The following is a 15670-nucleotide window of genomic DNA, read 5'->3' as shown; positions in this document are numbered from 1 at the left end:
AGTCATATCCTTGAGGAATTGGTATTGGAGGGGGCTTAAACTCCCTTAGTTGGACCAAAGAATCCTTGAGCAAATGAGAAAGCAGCTGACTATAGGTCATAGGAATTGGGTCAATCCTTCTTGGTGGTCTCCTTGGCATTTGTGGACCCTGCTGATGGCAATGATTCCAATACCCATTCTGTTCAGGTGTCTTCCTCTTTTGATTTGGCTGTGAAACAAATGGAGACTGATGAGGTGGGAAACCTGGAACCCACGATGGTGCCTTATGCTTCTGATTTGAAGTAGATCTGACATAGAAGTATGAATCAACCTTTTCTTCCACCGCAGTTGGAACCCCGTTTCCCCGAACAAACATACCCTCAGGGGTGAACAAAATCACTTTTGAATCAATGAGATCTTGAATTTGCTGCTTCAGCGCCCTACAATTCTCAATATCATGACCAGGTGCCCCAGAATGGAACTCACATCGAGCATTGGCATCAAAGGTGGGGGGAAGCTTTTCAGGCGTAGCCAATTCTCGTAGCTCAATCAACTGAAGCTCCAGCAAACGGGGAAGTAACTGAGCGTAAGGCATCGGGATAGGATTGAGGATTCTCTGAGGTATCTTAGGCTTTTTCCCACACATTTGGCCTCCTTGAAGAACAGATTGGCATGGAGGTAATGGCACATGGAGTTGAGGAGGAACTTCCTGAGGTATTCCATGAGTGGGAAAGGATCCTACTGAAGAGAAGGGATCAACAACTTCTGTTGCAGCAGTAGGAACAACATCCCCTTCCTTTCTTAGTACCTTTTTCAGAACTTCCATGACCAAACTCACTTGAGTCTTCAACTGACTGTTTTCCTCTTTTAGTGCATCCTGATTACGGACCAAGTCTTGCATCTCCAACATCAGATGACCCATTTGTTCCCTCATCTCAATCATTTCTTCACGGAGTTGTTTCATAGTTGATCTTGGAGTTGTGGCGGTGAGAAGTCAAATCTGTTGTTGATCTTGGAATCTGAGTAGAAATGGTCCCATAAGTCTTTGAAAGAACCATGAAATGCATGATAGTATGAATGCATGTTTCATTTATGAGAGATCCTAAAGTCTTTTCACACACTTTCATTCTTCTTTTTTTTTTTTTTTTGGAATTAAAGCTTCCTTTTTTTTTGTATAGAATATCTTTTCTTTCCTTTTTTGCTTTTCTATTTCCTTTTCTTTTACATATCTTTTCTTTTCTTTTCTTTTCTCTTTTTTTTTTGGAAATAGACTTTAGGATCTTTCATAAATGGAGTGGATAAAGCAATGATGTTATGTAATGCAAAAGCATGGGATCCACGGTCCATATAATCTTAGTAACCACTGTACAATCCTCTGAATAACTGATACAGGCCAAATGTCACAGGATCAAAGGTCCGACACCTTTTTGAATACCAGGAAAACCAATAGTCACCAACAGAACAGAATAGTCACCAACGGTACCTGTCATGTATATCCCACCCCACTCACAGGTGAATCTAGGTCAAGGTAGGTCAATGGCTTCCAGCGTTATCAGTTCTCCTGAAACACCATCGTTGTCGCAAATACATGCCAACAACGGTATCTCATTTGAACCTCGACTGGTCGTGGGTCTCATGATCGCAATCAACAGAACCTGACATTCTGTTGGCGTCATGACTATCCACTCTGTCCTAGGTATCCTATGTGTCACTCTGGCCTGGGTATTGGGCCTTTTACCTCATAGAACATCCCACCCAACCTGCAAACAGAGAAAATATGTGGTCCCCACGGGGACCCATAATATAGTCCAGATGCATGCGGAAAGTAAACATGATATGCAAACGGAAAATAGACATGATACGCAAGCATATATATACAAATGATACAAACATATAATCAAACAAAGAAACACCCAATAGAACGAAACAAACAAAGGCTAGGATCGACTCGCTAAGAATGGACCAGCACAGGTCTATCAACATCCCCAGCAGAGTCGCCAGCTGTCGCACGCTCGCGAAAAATGAACAGAGTCGCCACTAATATATTTATCCCATAAGGGAAAGGAATACCAGGAAACCTAACAAAGGAAGGAACAGGGTCTTGCGACCAGAGAATCAAGGTACGGGAGTCGGTTACGCGAGGGGAAGGTATTAGCACCCCTCGCGCCCATCGTACTCGATGGTATCCACCTATGTTTGTTTCTATCTAAAGGGTGTGTGCTATGTCTATGTCTAAATGCGAAATGAATGCAAAATGTAGGGAAAATAAAGAATTGTACTCGCACGGGCCCTACCCTGCTGCCTACGTATCCTTTTCAGGAATCAGAGTTACCGTAGCTCGGCTCACGATTTTCTGTTTGTTTTTGTGTTTTTTATTGGGCAGAGTCAACGTTCGCGCTTTTGCATAAGGGATCGACCTAGGATGCGTACAAGCGGAAATGACATTGCCCTTAGGTGCCAACGAGGCAAAAGAAAAAGAAATGATTGGTTTGTGTCTTTTAGGGTAGATGAGTGATGAACAGTTCCCAATACCGGGCCACTCACCACTTTCTCTACTTTGCTTTAGTCTGAACCATTGTTAGATGTTTTAAAGTGCTTTTGGTTGTGTGTTTTTTAAGGGGAATTTGCTTCACGATTTGAATCACATAAAATGTATAATGATCGAGAAGCAGATTAGGGAATGAATCCCACTCACTTCCATCCCATTATGTAATGTTTGAGAAGCAGATTAGAGAATGAATCTCACTCGTTTCTCTCCCATCAATTAATGTTTAAGAAACAGATTAGGGAATGAATCCCACTCGTTTCTCTCCCATTAAGTAGCGACCGAGAAACAGATTAGGGAATGAATCCAACTCGTTTCTATGCCACTAAGCGATTGAGAAATAGATTAGGGAATGAATCCCACTCATTTCTCAATCACTTTCTTAATGTGATTCGCATCTTCCTTTTATTAAGTATTTTAAAGAGTTGAAAAGGAAAAGAATGCAAGAATTCTAATCTAAGTTGTCTATACAAGTCTAAATCTAATGTTAACATGGGATAGATTCTAAAAGGAGCACACAAGTGGTATAACAATATAGGCCAAAAATAAGGCCAAAAACAAGTAACAAAATCACACAACAATTATACAAAGAAATAACATGGAAATGATACAAAACATAAAGGAAACGGTTCAAGCATTAGTGCAAAATTAAACTAAGAAATACTACTATTTTTATGAGGCATTTATAAAAGAACTTAAATGTCAAGATTAACCTAAAAATCTACTATTTTTTATGAAGGAGAATTCAATGAATTAATGTCAAAATTGTGACCTAAAAAATCTAACAAATTTTAATGGTGATTATGATTTTATATCGACTAAAAATTCTAGAAAAAACTATTGTGAAAAGGAACCTAAATCTACAAATTTTAATGGTGATTATGATTTTATATCGACAAAAAATTCTAAAAAAACTATTGTGAAAAGGAACCTAAATCTACAAATTTTAATGGTGATTATGATTTTATATCGACAAAAAATTCTAAAAAAACTATTGTGAAAAGGAACCTAAATCTACAAATTTTAATGGTGTCAGGGGGTGTTAATGGAATACAGTGGTGCAGGTAGCAGGGCGCTGGGCCCAAGGATGTTGGCCCAGCAAAGTTCTTTTTGTTACAGTTTTCTTCCATGCCAAAAAAAAGGTGGTGTGACGGACCATGATGGGGGATGCGTTCAGCAATGTGGCCCAAGAGTTTGTTTTCAGGTTTGTCCCTAACGCTATGGGCCAATGGGGGTGGATCTAGCAATTGAGCCCAATCCAAGACTTTGTTCAGACTTTCATTATCCAGATTTTACATTAATTATGATTCAAATCTTAGACCAAGCATGATTAATCTCCATTAATGCAACTAATTTCAATTAATTAAATTAAAGGCTAAGTTAATTAAAACAAAAATTGAAAGGGGATTTTAGGGTTACATGACAGTGGCCTTTAGACTCACGCGAACTTCTCTTCTCCTTCGTGACAAAGTGGCGGCCGGAGATCTTCTTCTTCACAGGCGAAAACTCCTCCTCCGCCACTGTGCATCAGTTTCGTCTTTAAGTCATTCTCTCCGATGAACGTCCTCCGCCCCTCTCTTGTCTCCGATTGTAGATCGTTGCTTTCGCTATCACCGAACCAAGCAACAACGCGCACTCGCATTATCCAACGACGGAGAGGTATTTAGACGTTATCATCTTCTTCATTCTTAATCGCGAGGCACAAACGACGATGGTGATGATGTGATGCCGTTTTACAGTTGAAACGTGAGGATAAGGTTGTTGTTACGCGAGCTCTGATGAAGATTGAGGCGTGGAGATTGACATGGAAGTGCTGAAGCTCCCTTGTTCATTCTTGCAGATTGATGAGAAACAAAGCTGACGATTCTACATACATGAAGAAAATGATTGTGTGGATGAAGGTTGATGGTGCCGCTTCTTGAGAGAAAGATGAAGATTGAAGATGGTGTTGAATCGGATCCAGAGTTTGTTACAAGGTGAGTTTCCTTTTTTTTTTTCTTTCTGAATTCTCTTCTTTTCTGTTACGCTCTTCTCTTCTATTATGTTGCTATGCCGAGCTTGAATCGTTTTTGTGTGATGAAGAAGGTGGCAAGAGGAATTGAGGGATGGAGATTGAAGAAGGTGAATTGAAGTGAAGAAGATGGGGGAGAGGATTGAAGATGGAGATTGAAGTGTGGTGGATGAGTGTGTGTCAGAATGGTGAAGGTTATGGAGAGTGGAAGAATTGGTGGAGAAGATTCTGTTAGAGGTGAATTTGGAGAAGTGGTGGAGAAAGAGAAGAGAGTGGTGTGTATGATGAATATTCAGAGAGAGAATGGCGTGTAGAGAGGAGAGATTGAATGAATGATTCAGTTTATATAGATTGGGAGGGAGAGAATCGGTTAGAGGTGAGTGGATGAGAGCCCATGGATGAGAGTTTTCTGTTATGAAATTGAGGGTGAGGATTGAGGTTGGTTAGAGAGTTAGTTTTAGGTGGTTATGATTCTGTTATTTCTGTTATTGGTTATAGTCAATTAAAAGTTGTTACAGGTGGTTAGAAAAGTTGGTTATGTGGGTATGTGAAGTAGTTAGATATTGGTTTTGTTTAGTACTAGGTTGTTAGGATCTGTTAGAAGACTGTTAGAGGTTTGTGTTGAACTGCAATTCTATTCCTAACTTTCCCATTTCCTTGTATTTTCTGCTGAGCTGGTTTATCTGATTGTGTATATGTTGCTGACTCGTGAATGACTGAACATTTTGAACTTGCTGCTTTGCCTTTTTGTTTAGTATTGAATGATGCTTCATGGCTGTGTGAACCGGTCTGGTTCAGCTCTTTTTTGTTCGCTGTCAGTTGCAACTTGGGCCTCCAGTTCTGTTGGAATTCAGCAGGTTCAATTTTTTGAATTTGATCCGGTATTCGGCTTAACTATTAGTGGACTGTGTATGAGCTTGAATGGTTAGAAGTCTGTTCTTTGTATTGCTGCAAGCTTCTTTTTTTGTCTGAATTCTATGGACATTGATGTGGTTTTGGTCAAATATGTATGTAGATTTATGGAGTTAATATGATGCATGGTAAGGTGCAGAGCTGTGGATTTGTTTGAAACTGCTTTTTATTCCTTAAGACGCCTTGATTCTATGATGACAGGTTGTTATTATGCAGAGCCGAAAACTGAATGTGCAGCGAGTCTATTTTTCTGTTCTTGAATGATGCTGAATATTTGAACTGAATTGCTTGTCTTGATTTGTTAAAAGATATGCTGACTGATATTGTAGGTGCAGAGCTTTGAGTTTGAATGTTACGTGTTGATTTTCTTCTGGTTTTGCTGCAGGTTTTGTGCAGGTTTGGAACTGTTTGGAGGTTATTGGATGGATTTTGCAAAGCTATTTTGGTATATATCAAAGTTTGAAGCAGGATGAAAGCTCAAGGAGAAATTTGGAGACTAAGTCAAAGGCTGTGGAATAGTTTTAGAAAGTAGGAGCCTAATGTATTTTTTGTATGATTTTCTGTGAATGAGAATTGTTTGAATGGTTCATGGATGCTTATTGAAATAACTTTGTAATGATTTTTGTATGGTGTGATGGTTTAGGATTTGGACTTTTCAATTTATTTTATAATGAACATTTGAACGAAACTATGGACCTTTGGATGAGTTTGAGATTTGATAAGGGATTTTGAAATGAATGGATACTTGAGTTTATGCTTGCAACTTTGAATAGAAATTTCATATGAGTGAATTGTGAATGATACTCGAATGAATATTGCATGAAGACTTGAATCTTGTATTGCACGAACACCCCCCTTGAACTCACAATTGTACTTGAACATAGCCAATCTTTAATCAACTTGTTGAGCCATAAGTAGCACAATTGATTAGATGAAGTATTCTGAGTTAACGAAGTCGAATCCTTAATACACCCAAGGATGCATCACGTCTTGATTGAAATGTCTTCCTTAATAAACAACCTTAACCTGACACCCTGAGGGGTCCTCTGATGAAGATAAGGATTGAAACATAGGAGAGCATCTTAACACGAAATTCAATTGACCTTTGCTGATGGACTTTGACAAACTCGAAAACCATGAAAAAGAACCCTAACTCATTGATCCTCAGTCAAGCTTATGATGGACTCACACCTTGTAACTTGGTGAAGAAGAAACCTTAAGCTTCCAAAATCCTCGATTCCATGCTTTTTGCTTTATTTAATGAATGGATGCAAATTCATGTTAATGCCCTAATGGAGATATGCATATGAAATGGGAAGCTTAAGCCAGTTAAAAGTAAAGGGGTAGGACAAATTTGGGGTATGACATTGAGGACTTTTGCTTTGTAGTCCTTTCTTTTCACTTTTCTTTTATTTCTTTTTTTTTTATTTCCCTAACTTTTGCCTGGACTGATTCTTTTGAATTGGTCGTCCAGCGGGATGCTCTAACTTTTGCCTAAGTCACTTGTTTTCAAGTTTTTGACTTAACGAGCTTTCTTCTTTCTTTTTTCACTTTTTCTTTCATTCTTTTGATTTGAACAAATCGTGTGACATTGACTTAGTCTTGACTTGTTGAGAGGGTTGTGACTGCCTCGCTCCTTGGCGTATGGAGGATAACCATTGTGGTTTCACATTTCCATGCCTTTTGATGCGTGGGGAATAACCATTGTGGTTTCCCATGATCCAACCTTTGATGTGGATATGATTGACACTTGGATGCACAATCCTTTTTGAAATATGAACACTTGGTCAAATCAACTGACACTACCCTGCCCCAGGTTAAAAATTAGGGTTTTTTCGTTTAAAAAAGAAACTCCTACTTCAAGGCTCAAAGGGGTTATCAAGGGATTATCTACCTTATATCTCCGGTGTTTGGGAATTTGAAACAATGCCTGTACATCATCAGCAGGGTTTTATTCAAAAGCATACAACCAGAAATTTTGCGTTTTCAGATCATCATCCTCCCTCCAATCTTTGCATAAGCAAGAGTTTGGCAAAAGCAATTGGTATCATAATGCATAAAACATATAAACATGAGTGAAGCGAATGGATTACTTCAAGACAAACATTATCATTGCATTAGCATTAACATTCAAAAATAAACAAGTTTCTACATGCAAACAATGCATTGAAAAACAAGAAATATTACAAATGGAAATCAATAAGAATACTAAAAACTGAGAAAAACTCTCTCCATCTGGGCATATGCTGAACGAAACATCTTTCGAGCTTCAGACTACCATCAATAGTGATTCAATCATCCTTTGGCAAAGAATTGGCTTGAACATCATAACCAACATCTTGGAAAATCAAAATACCAGCATGGATTAATCTTTGAACTTCATTTTTTAGAGGCCAACAATTATCTAAGTCATGTCCAGGAGCATTCTGATGAAAAGCACAAGTGACATTAGATTGTACCACCAAGGAATCTTCTCTGGAATTGGAGGTGGTGACCTTGTCTGAACCAAATTCTTATGAACTAGAGCAGGGAACAATTCTGCGTAAGTCATGGGGATAGGATCAAAATTCCCCTTTTGAGGTTGATTTTGCTCGTTCGGTGGAGAATCTTGTTGACGAGTGCTCTGCTGATAATCTGGGATTGCATGAACTGAATTGGATACAGGAATGACATAGGAAACATTCTGATGTTGATGATGATTGTTTCCTCCCCTGATTATCTTCTTTGAAAAGTCATTACCAAACTTCTTCACACTACCAGCTGAGTTACCTTCTTCAAACAAACATTCCTTTCGGACATCCTTTTCTAGAAGTGCTTTCATACCCACCTCTCTGTGGTAGTCAGCAGGTGTACTGACTACCGTCCCCTTGTGAAAGAACGAGTTCAGAGTTTCAAGAAAGACCTTTGCCATCCTTTCTTCCATCATAGGAGGATTGACTTGGGCAGCAACTAGAGCCTCAACCAAAGTAGTTAGATGCTCCATACCCGCCTTCAAAGTAACCACCTCTTCACGGAGCTCAAGAATCTCTTGTTTGATGCTTTCCATTTCTTCTTAGCAAGAGCGTTGTACTGATGATACCAGGAGAAAGGAAATAAGGCTCTGGAGAATTTCTTTAGAAAGTAGGACCAAATGCAGAATGATGCATGCAATGCAGTGATTTGTTTTTTTTTTTGAGTTTCAAGGAACTTAAGATATTAACTTGTAAATACTCAACATTGGACTAAAGCTTCGATTAAGTTATCATCAAAATCAATCATCCATTTTGGTGGATTAGAGTTTTCACCCCATCAACACCCAAGATCCATTGAGTTTGATGAAACTTATGATGTTTACAAGGAAAGACCTCTAAGTTCCTTGAAAATCAAAAGAAAAAGAGTTTTCATGGATGCATGAATGCATGGTTTATGCATCAACCACAACCAAGAGCATGCAAGGTCACATAAGATCATAGTTCAAAGGTTCGACGTCACGAGCATGGAGCCATGGGTCCAACCATCCCAAAAGGTATGATCTAAGGAGTTTTGTACCTGCCAATCGGGTTCTACAAAGGTTCCCAGAGTTTTCAATCTTCTATCGGATATTACCGGCACGCACAATTGCTCATGGGCGCCAATAATATGCCTAAAAAGACCTCGTCTGAGCGTAGTATCGCATGACAACAAGCTCAAATTGGTACTTGATCTTGTTTCTGCACTACATCCTAAGAAGGCTTAGATTGGTTAAAAGGGTTCTAGGCCATTCAGCTTCTACGGACACTCACTATTGAAAGTAATAGCGTTATCACGATGATTCGTAACAACCTCTACTACCTTCCATGAGGCCTCCACTGATTGGGGTTTCACCATATGACGCTCATGGTAAGGATTGCTCCTGACATGCGACTATTGGTCTTACCACCTCCTATCTCAAGTTACTCACCAAAGTTCGGGTTAGAACTTTATCTCATCACAGAGGAACCATCGAGCACCAAAAAGAAAAAAAAAAGAAAATAAACAAACAAAGCACACAACAATATATACAGATAAAAACACACAGACAAACAAAAATAGGCTTAACACACTTAAAACTGGATCCCCAGTGAAGTCGCCATTTTTCTGTAGCGGGGAAAATCTGATATCGAAGCCATGGGATTGACTCGAATCAATATTCCGTTTTGAAATCGCCACCGCGCTTTATTTTTTCAAAGCAAAAGGGAAAAGAACGAAAAACCCAAAGTTTTGTTTTTTTAAAACAAGAAAGAGATCTCAGGTACGGGTGTTGATTATATGAGGGGAAGGTTTTAAGCACCCCTCATATCTGTGGTATTCCACAGGAACCTTTTTGAAAATCTGTGTGTGTGTGCTAAAAAAGGGTTTGTTTTATTTTTAAAATAAGCTCGGCAAAGCGTTAAGCTTTGGGCCTACATACCTCCTCGGTGCAATGGAGAAGTCAGAGCTAATGTAGTTCCGCTTTTTTGGGAAAACATTTTAAAAACGAATAAACACTTTATCGTCGTTGGAGAGAAATACTCAGCCATTGATCTTGAGCATGAGAACAAACGAGTTCTTTGCATCGCAAATGAAAGAAGGGCTCCAACTCGGATAAAATCGACGAGTATGCCACCATCTCTCTCACGCGGAAAAGATCTCATTATATCAATCAATTTCAAAATCGTGGGGTATAACCACTCGTTTCGACAATTAACGGTGTCTAAACTTTTGAAAGAAAATGCCAACAAGGGCGAAAGATATTTTTTTAAAAAAAGAGGTTTTGAAAAGGTTGCAAACATAAGAAGGTTTTTGAAAAAGGGAGAAGATTTTGAAAATTTAAGAATGGGAAGGAGATGAAGAGGCTATCCTATTGCGTAAAATAAAAGCTAAGGAAAAGAACGGTCTAACCGAAGAAGAAGCCAACACATGACATTATGAGTCAAGGTAGATTTCCCATCCTTTGGAATTATCAATACCAACACATTAACACTTGGGGATCCACATGAACTTATTGTCTTAGAACCCTTTTTCATTAAGCACATTAAGATTCTGACGAAAGTCGGGCAGAGTAGCGGCTGTTTTCGGGTAAAATCCTTATCTCAATGCCTTGGAATTAACCATCAAGGGCTTTCAAGGAAATACCTGCACACATAAACATACAACAGAACAATGCCAAACAGACAGAACAATCACAGGATAGTAATAGAATGAGTCCAGAGGTACTAGGTCCATAAGTCCGAATCTCCAAAATGCTAGGGATAGTAACCGATAGTCCAAAGAGAGCCTTATGTATTTTTTAGATTTTGGTTGTTTATTAGTGTTTTAGCAAAAAATTAAAGTATGGTCCAAGTGGACAAAGAAAAATAACGGAAGCATAAACATATGTCCAAGTGGACAAAGAGAAAATAGCGGAATTATAAACGTCCAAATGGACACAGAGAAAATGGCGGAATGTAAATATTATGAAATGATAAAGTAAAGCGATAAGGCGAGAAATATAAAGAGCGGTAATATAAAGAGCGGTAATATAAAGGTGCGGAAATTAAAGTTAGTTGTTAAATGTTAAAGATAACCATCTTGAAACTTGTCAAGTATGTTATCAAAGTTAGTAGGAAGATCTATGGTGAGTGAATGATGTACTCGGATTTAAAGTCAAGGGGGCTTATCAGAAGCTTGATAAAATCATAGCGACTACACGATAAAAACCTCCACAAGTCTTAAATCAACCGCATACAATTCTCTTCCATGTTTGATCTTTTTGATTCGGGACACGAAATATTGCGCTATGTTAAGCAGATCGCCAAGTGATTTATGTAGAAATCACCCTACAACGAGGCCGGTCAAAACTTTATGTGCTAATGTATGCGAGAAGAACGATATGTAGATCGCCTTCCGAAAGCAATACCGCACGAAAAGAAAATAGGTAACGATCTAGTCTTCACTAAGAATCCATAAGAATTCTCAAAGTATTAAGACTTTCATCGATCAAAAGAAAAAAAGGAGAACGAGAAGATAAAATGCATAAAGATAATCAACTCACACTATCATTAATATCATTCATCTAATATTATGGATTTGGTTCTTTCAAACCTATCAACATCCTAGATCCAATGATATTAATGAAATGGAGGAAGAAGAATAAAATTCACAAAAGATAATCAACTCACACTATCATTAATATCATTCTTCTAATATTATGGATTAGGTCATTTCAAACCTATCAACATCCTAGATCCAATGATATTAATGAAGTGGAGGAAGTAGGAGACCAAAACAAGCATAAAAAAGGCAAAAAACCACATTCTGCCAGCAGGAAATCGATTTCATGCAGAGGGAAATCGATTTCCATAGTGCAGTTTTCAAAAAAAACAAGTCACGCTCAGCAGGAAATCGATTTCAGCCTTAAGGAAATCAATTTCCTCAGTGTAAAAATTCAGCAAAAACAGCATTTAGAGGCATAAAACTTGACTTGAACAAATGTACAAACACCTTATGATCAAACATCAATTGGAGCACGAATTTTCCATCACATCACCATCAAATAGCACCAATATAGCATCAAAGATGCATCACACACAAGCAACAAAGATCTACATCATGATATACAAAAAGGATGAAGAAAATTTACCAAATCTTGAACAAAACTTGGATCTACTTCAAGAATTACCAACACAAATCTTGATCTCTCAACAATTGAAGAAAAAAAATGAAATGGATGGTGGTTTAGCTCAAAGTTTGTGAGGTTCAAGATGTAACTCACAAACTTTATGAAAGAATGAAGAGCTTTGGTGAATTTGGTAGGAATGAGGAGAGAAATTGCAAGAGGTTTTTTGGCTCTCAAAGCTTGAGAAATGAGAGAGTAGTGGGCTCTATTTATAGGATGAGAGCAAGAGTAGTGGTAATTTGGTCTTTTTGCATTTGGTAATTAGCTTGTGTTTAATTGGTGATTAAAGTGGCAATTAAATGGTAAAAAGTGGTAAAATGGGGTTTAATGAAGAGAATTATTTTGATGAGGTGGGAAATTGGTAAAATGACAAAAATGATCAAAGAAAATAGGTGCCAAAATCAAATCAAGCTTCCCTCTATATTTTTTTTGAATTTCGCCTGAAGGAAATCGATTTCCCCAGGAGTGAAATCGATTTCACTCTGTTCCAGAAGAGAATTTGGCGCAAAATACACTAGGGAAATCGATTTACCCAGGAGGGAAATCGATTTCATGCTGTCCAGAATGTGATTTTGTTGAAGATTGCTGCAGGGAAATCGATTTACCCAGTAGGGAAATCGATTTCATCAGTCAAAAATGTGAAAAATGCCTTGCTTAATGCATGTCTTGGCTTGGTACCTACAAAACAAAAGCCTACAAAGAAACAAAGCAATATTTTTGGTATTTGGGTTAGTATAATATGCATAAAAGATAAACAATCATTGGTGCTTGATGGTCCCTCTCATTGATGAGGTGAGTGCAACACCATAAACAAACTTCCAAGTGAAGCTCTTGATTAGTGATTGGGATATGAATGATATAGGATCTTAGGGTCAAAAATTGGGGTATGACACCTACTCAATAATATAATTGTCCAAACAAGCAAATCTGAAGTGGTTTCTTCTCCTACAAGGTAGAATAAGTTTAATTCCTTGATTATATGATCAAGATTCATTCCAACATTCTTATTGTTGTTTTCTTTAATTTCCATAAGATGGCCCAAGTGGAGAGGGTATCTTTCCGCAAAAAGGCCCATTGATTACCTCATGTGAGAGAAGTAGGGGGCGGTTGACGGAATTGGTGAGACATTCCCAAAGATAGTTGACCAGGACGTCACTTGGAGAGTTCAGATCGACCGTCAACAAGCATGGATAAAATGGCGGCAAGAGAAATTTCCAACCTACGAGTCATGAAGCAGAATATGGGGGAAGTTTGGGAAAATCTTCACACAAAATCCCAACTTGGGATGCTAGTAACCGTTGACGGTTACTTTTATGTATTACATATTTAAGCAAACTGCTGTATCTAGTTTGGGGGGTCTTAATTTATTATATTGAAAAACATTACGCTCAAAGTATCCGCATCTAAGAGAGAAACAAGTTCATTGTTTGCAATGTATGTTTGCTTCCAATTTTTTAATTCAAAGCAATTTTTCAATCTATAATATCAAAGAATAAACTAGCTTTCGTCATGCAGCTTTATCAACTGCATACAGTGGAAAAACTTGCAACCCGACAATGTTTTGGTGATATGCCCTATATATATATATATATATATATATATATATATATATGGCATATCATATGAGAATGCTATTTTTATATAGGAATGTGATATATATATATATATATATATATATATATATATATATATATATATATATATATATATATATATATATATATATATATATATAGGGCATATCATATGAGAATGCTATTTTTATATAGGAATGTGAGAATGAATCTGAACCATTGGATTTTAAAATAAACTAGTATATAACCCGCGCGTTGCGCGGTTGACCTATGATATATTATCGTGATTTTATATAACTATAAAATCTAAAAAAAATATATATTAAATGATGATTCAATATCACACATTTATATACACATAATTATGAATATAATAATAAAATATATGATAAAATATATTGTAAGACCATTTTTTAAAAATGAAATAATATATAATATTCTTAAATTTATAGAACAATAGTGCTCAATAACTATTCTTTTCATCTTTAAACAATTTCAAAGGTGAATAATCAAATTAAAAATTTTAATATTTAAATCTATTTATAAAATAATAGTGTTGTAGAATTATATTTTACGAAAAAGTGATACATAATCAATAAATAAGAAAAAAAGACAATTAATCATTAAGTAACGTCAATTAAGTAAAATATTCTATTTTCTAAATTTATTGTTATTTAGAAACAGGTAAATTTTATAATTGAAAGACCGATAAATTTATGTGCATCATTATTACTACAAAAGTAAATAACATATATCAAAATAAATATGAGTATAAAATGTAATTTATATAATAATAAAAATGTATACTATAGAAGAAAATTAGAACTTATATCCTAAAGAAAGCACAAATCGTACCATTGTAGAATTGTGAAGAAAGAGGAAAGAAATTAAACCAAAAAACTAAATAAAAATCAATACAAAAATAAAAAAAACATCTTTAACATAAGTATATGTATTAAAATTTATAGAATTTAGATTCTCCAAATGAATGCAATAGATGTATATTTCAATATTCGTTCTAAGATTGTTATTTGTAGGAGCTTGTGCCTATTAGACCCTCTTTCAAATTGCAAAACATGCAGAGTAATAATTAGAAATTATATTAGACAATATGAGTATGAAATGAATTTGAATATGATCATAATAGTATTTATGAAATATAATCAAAATAGTAAGATAAAATTTATTCGAAAAAATATGGATATGAAATAGATTTGAATAGATGTAAAAAAATATGGAACCTTCCAAAAGCTTTTGGATTACACAATGAATCGGTATAAAATAGTTCGCTCATTCATTCATACTTTGTCAAGTTATTCATCAAATTCTAAAATATAAATGGAAAGAGAAAGTGAGAGGAAATTGTCTATTTAAGGAAGAAAGGAAACAAATTTATCTTTTAGAATAATAGAATGATAGTATGAATGGCAGTTTCATAAAACTCATCAATTTTCTAAACATATATTAATTTTTGCAATAATTATAAAATTTGTAACTGTTTTTTGTTCCAAAAATAAATTGTAATTAAATTAGTAATTATTGTTGAAATACATTTTATAAGATTAGAAAAATTTGTTGTTCATTCTTTATATAATGAGATTAATCACCAATAATGAGATTTTTATAATGGATAATCACAATAATAATGAAATTAAACTCTAATAATGAGATTAGTAAAATTATTGATGTTAACATTAAACACTAATAATTATTGATGAAACACATTTTTCAATAAAATAAATCGAGCAAGAATAAAATTATTTGTTACTTTATATAAAATTTATTTATGAATACATATAATATAATTATATAAAATATACTATTTGATTAATCTATGTAGTGTCCGTGATTCGAAATAAAGAAAAACCAAAAAATATTTTTTTAGAGACATATATAATATATTATATATATAAGATAAATGAGAAGAACATGAAGTTTTAATTATTATATATAATATTTATTATATATTAAAAACTTACAATTTTTTATATATGTCGTAAATGATTTTGTATTCA

General features: G+C 35.7%; 1 pseudogene; it reads right to left on the bottom strand.

Annotated features, from left to right (window-relative positions):
- LOC131639055 (cytochrome P450 72A68-like) overlaps positions 1 to 13156 on the bottom strand; it is a 30823-nt pseudogene extending 17667 nt beyond the window's left edge.
- Between the last annotated feature and the right edge of the window lie 2514 nt (positions 13157 to 15670).

The sequence above is a fragment of the Vicia villosa genome, unplaced genomic scaffold, assembly GCF_029867415.1.
Source record: "Vicia villosa cultivar HV-30 ecotype Madison, WI unplaced genomic scaffold, Vvil1.0 ctg.002525F_1_1, whole genome shotgun sequence".
Lineage (NCBI taxonomy): Eukaryota > Viridiplantae > Streptophyta > Magnoliopsida > Fabales > Fabaceae > Vicia > Vicia villosa.
This window is presented reverse-complemented; position numbering and strand designations above follow the sequence as displayed.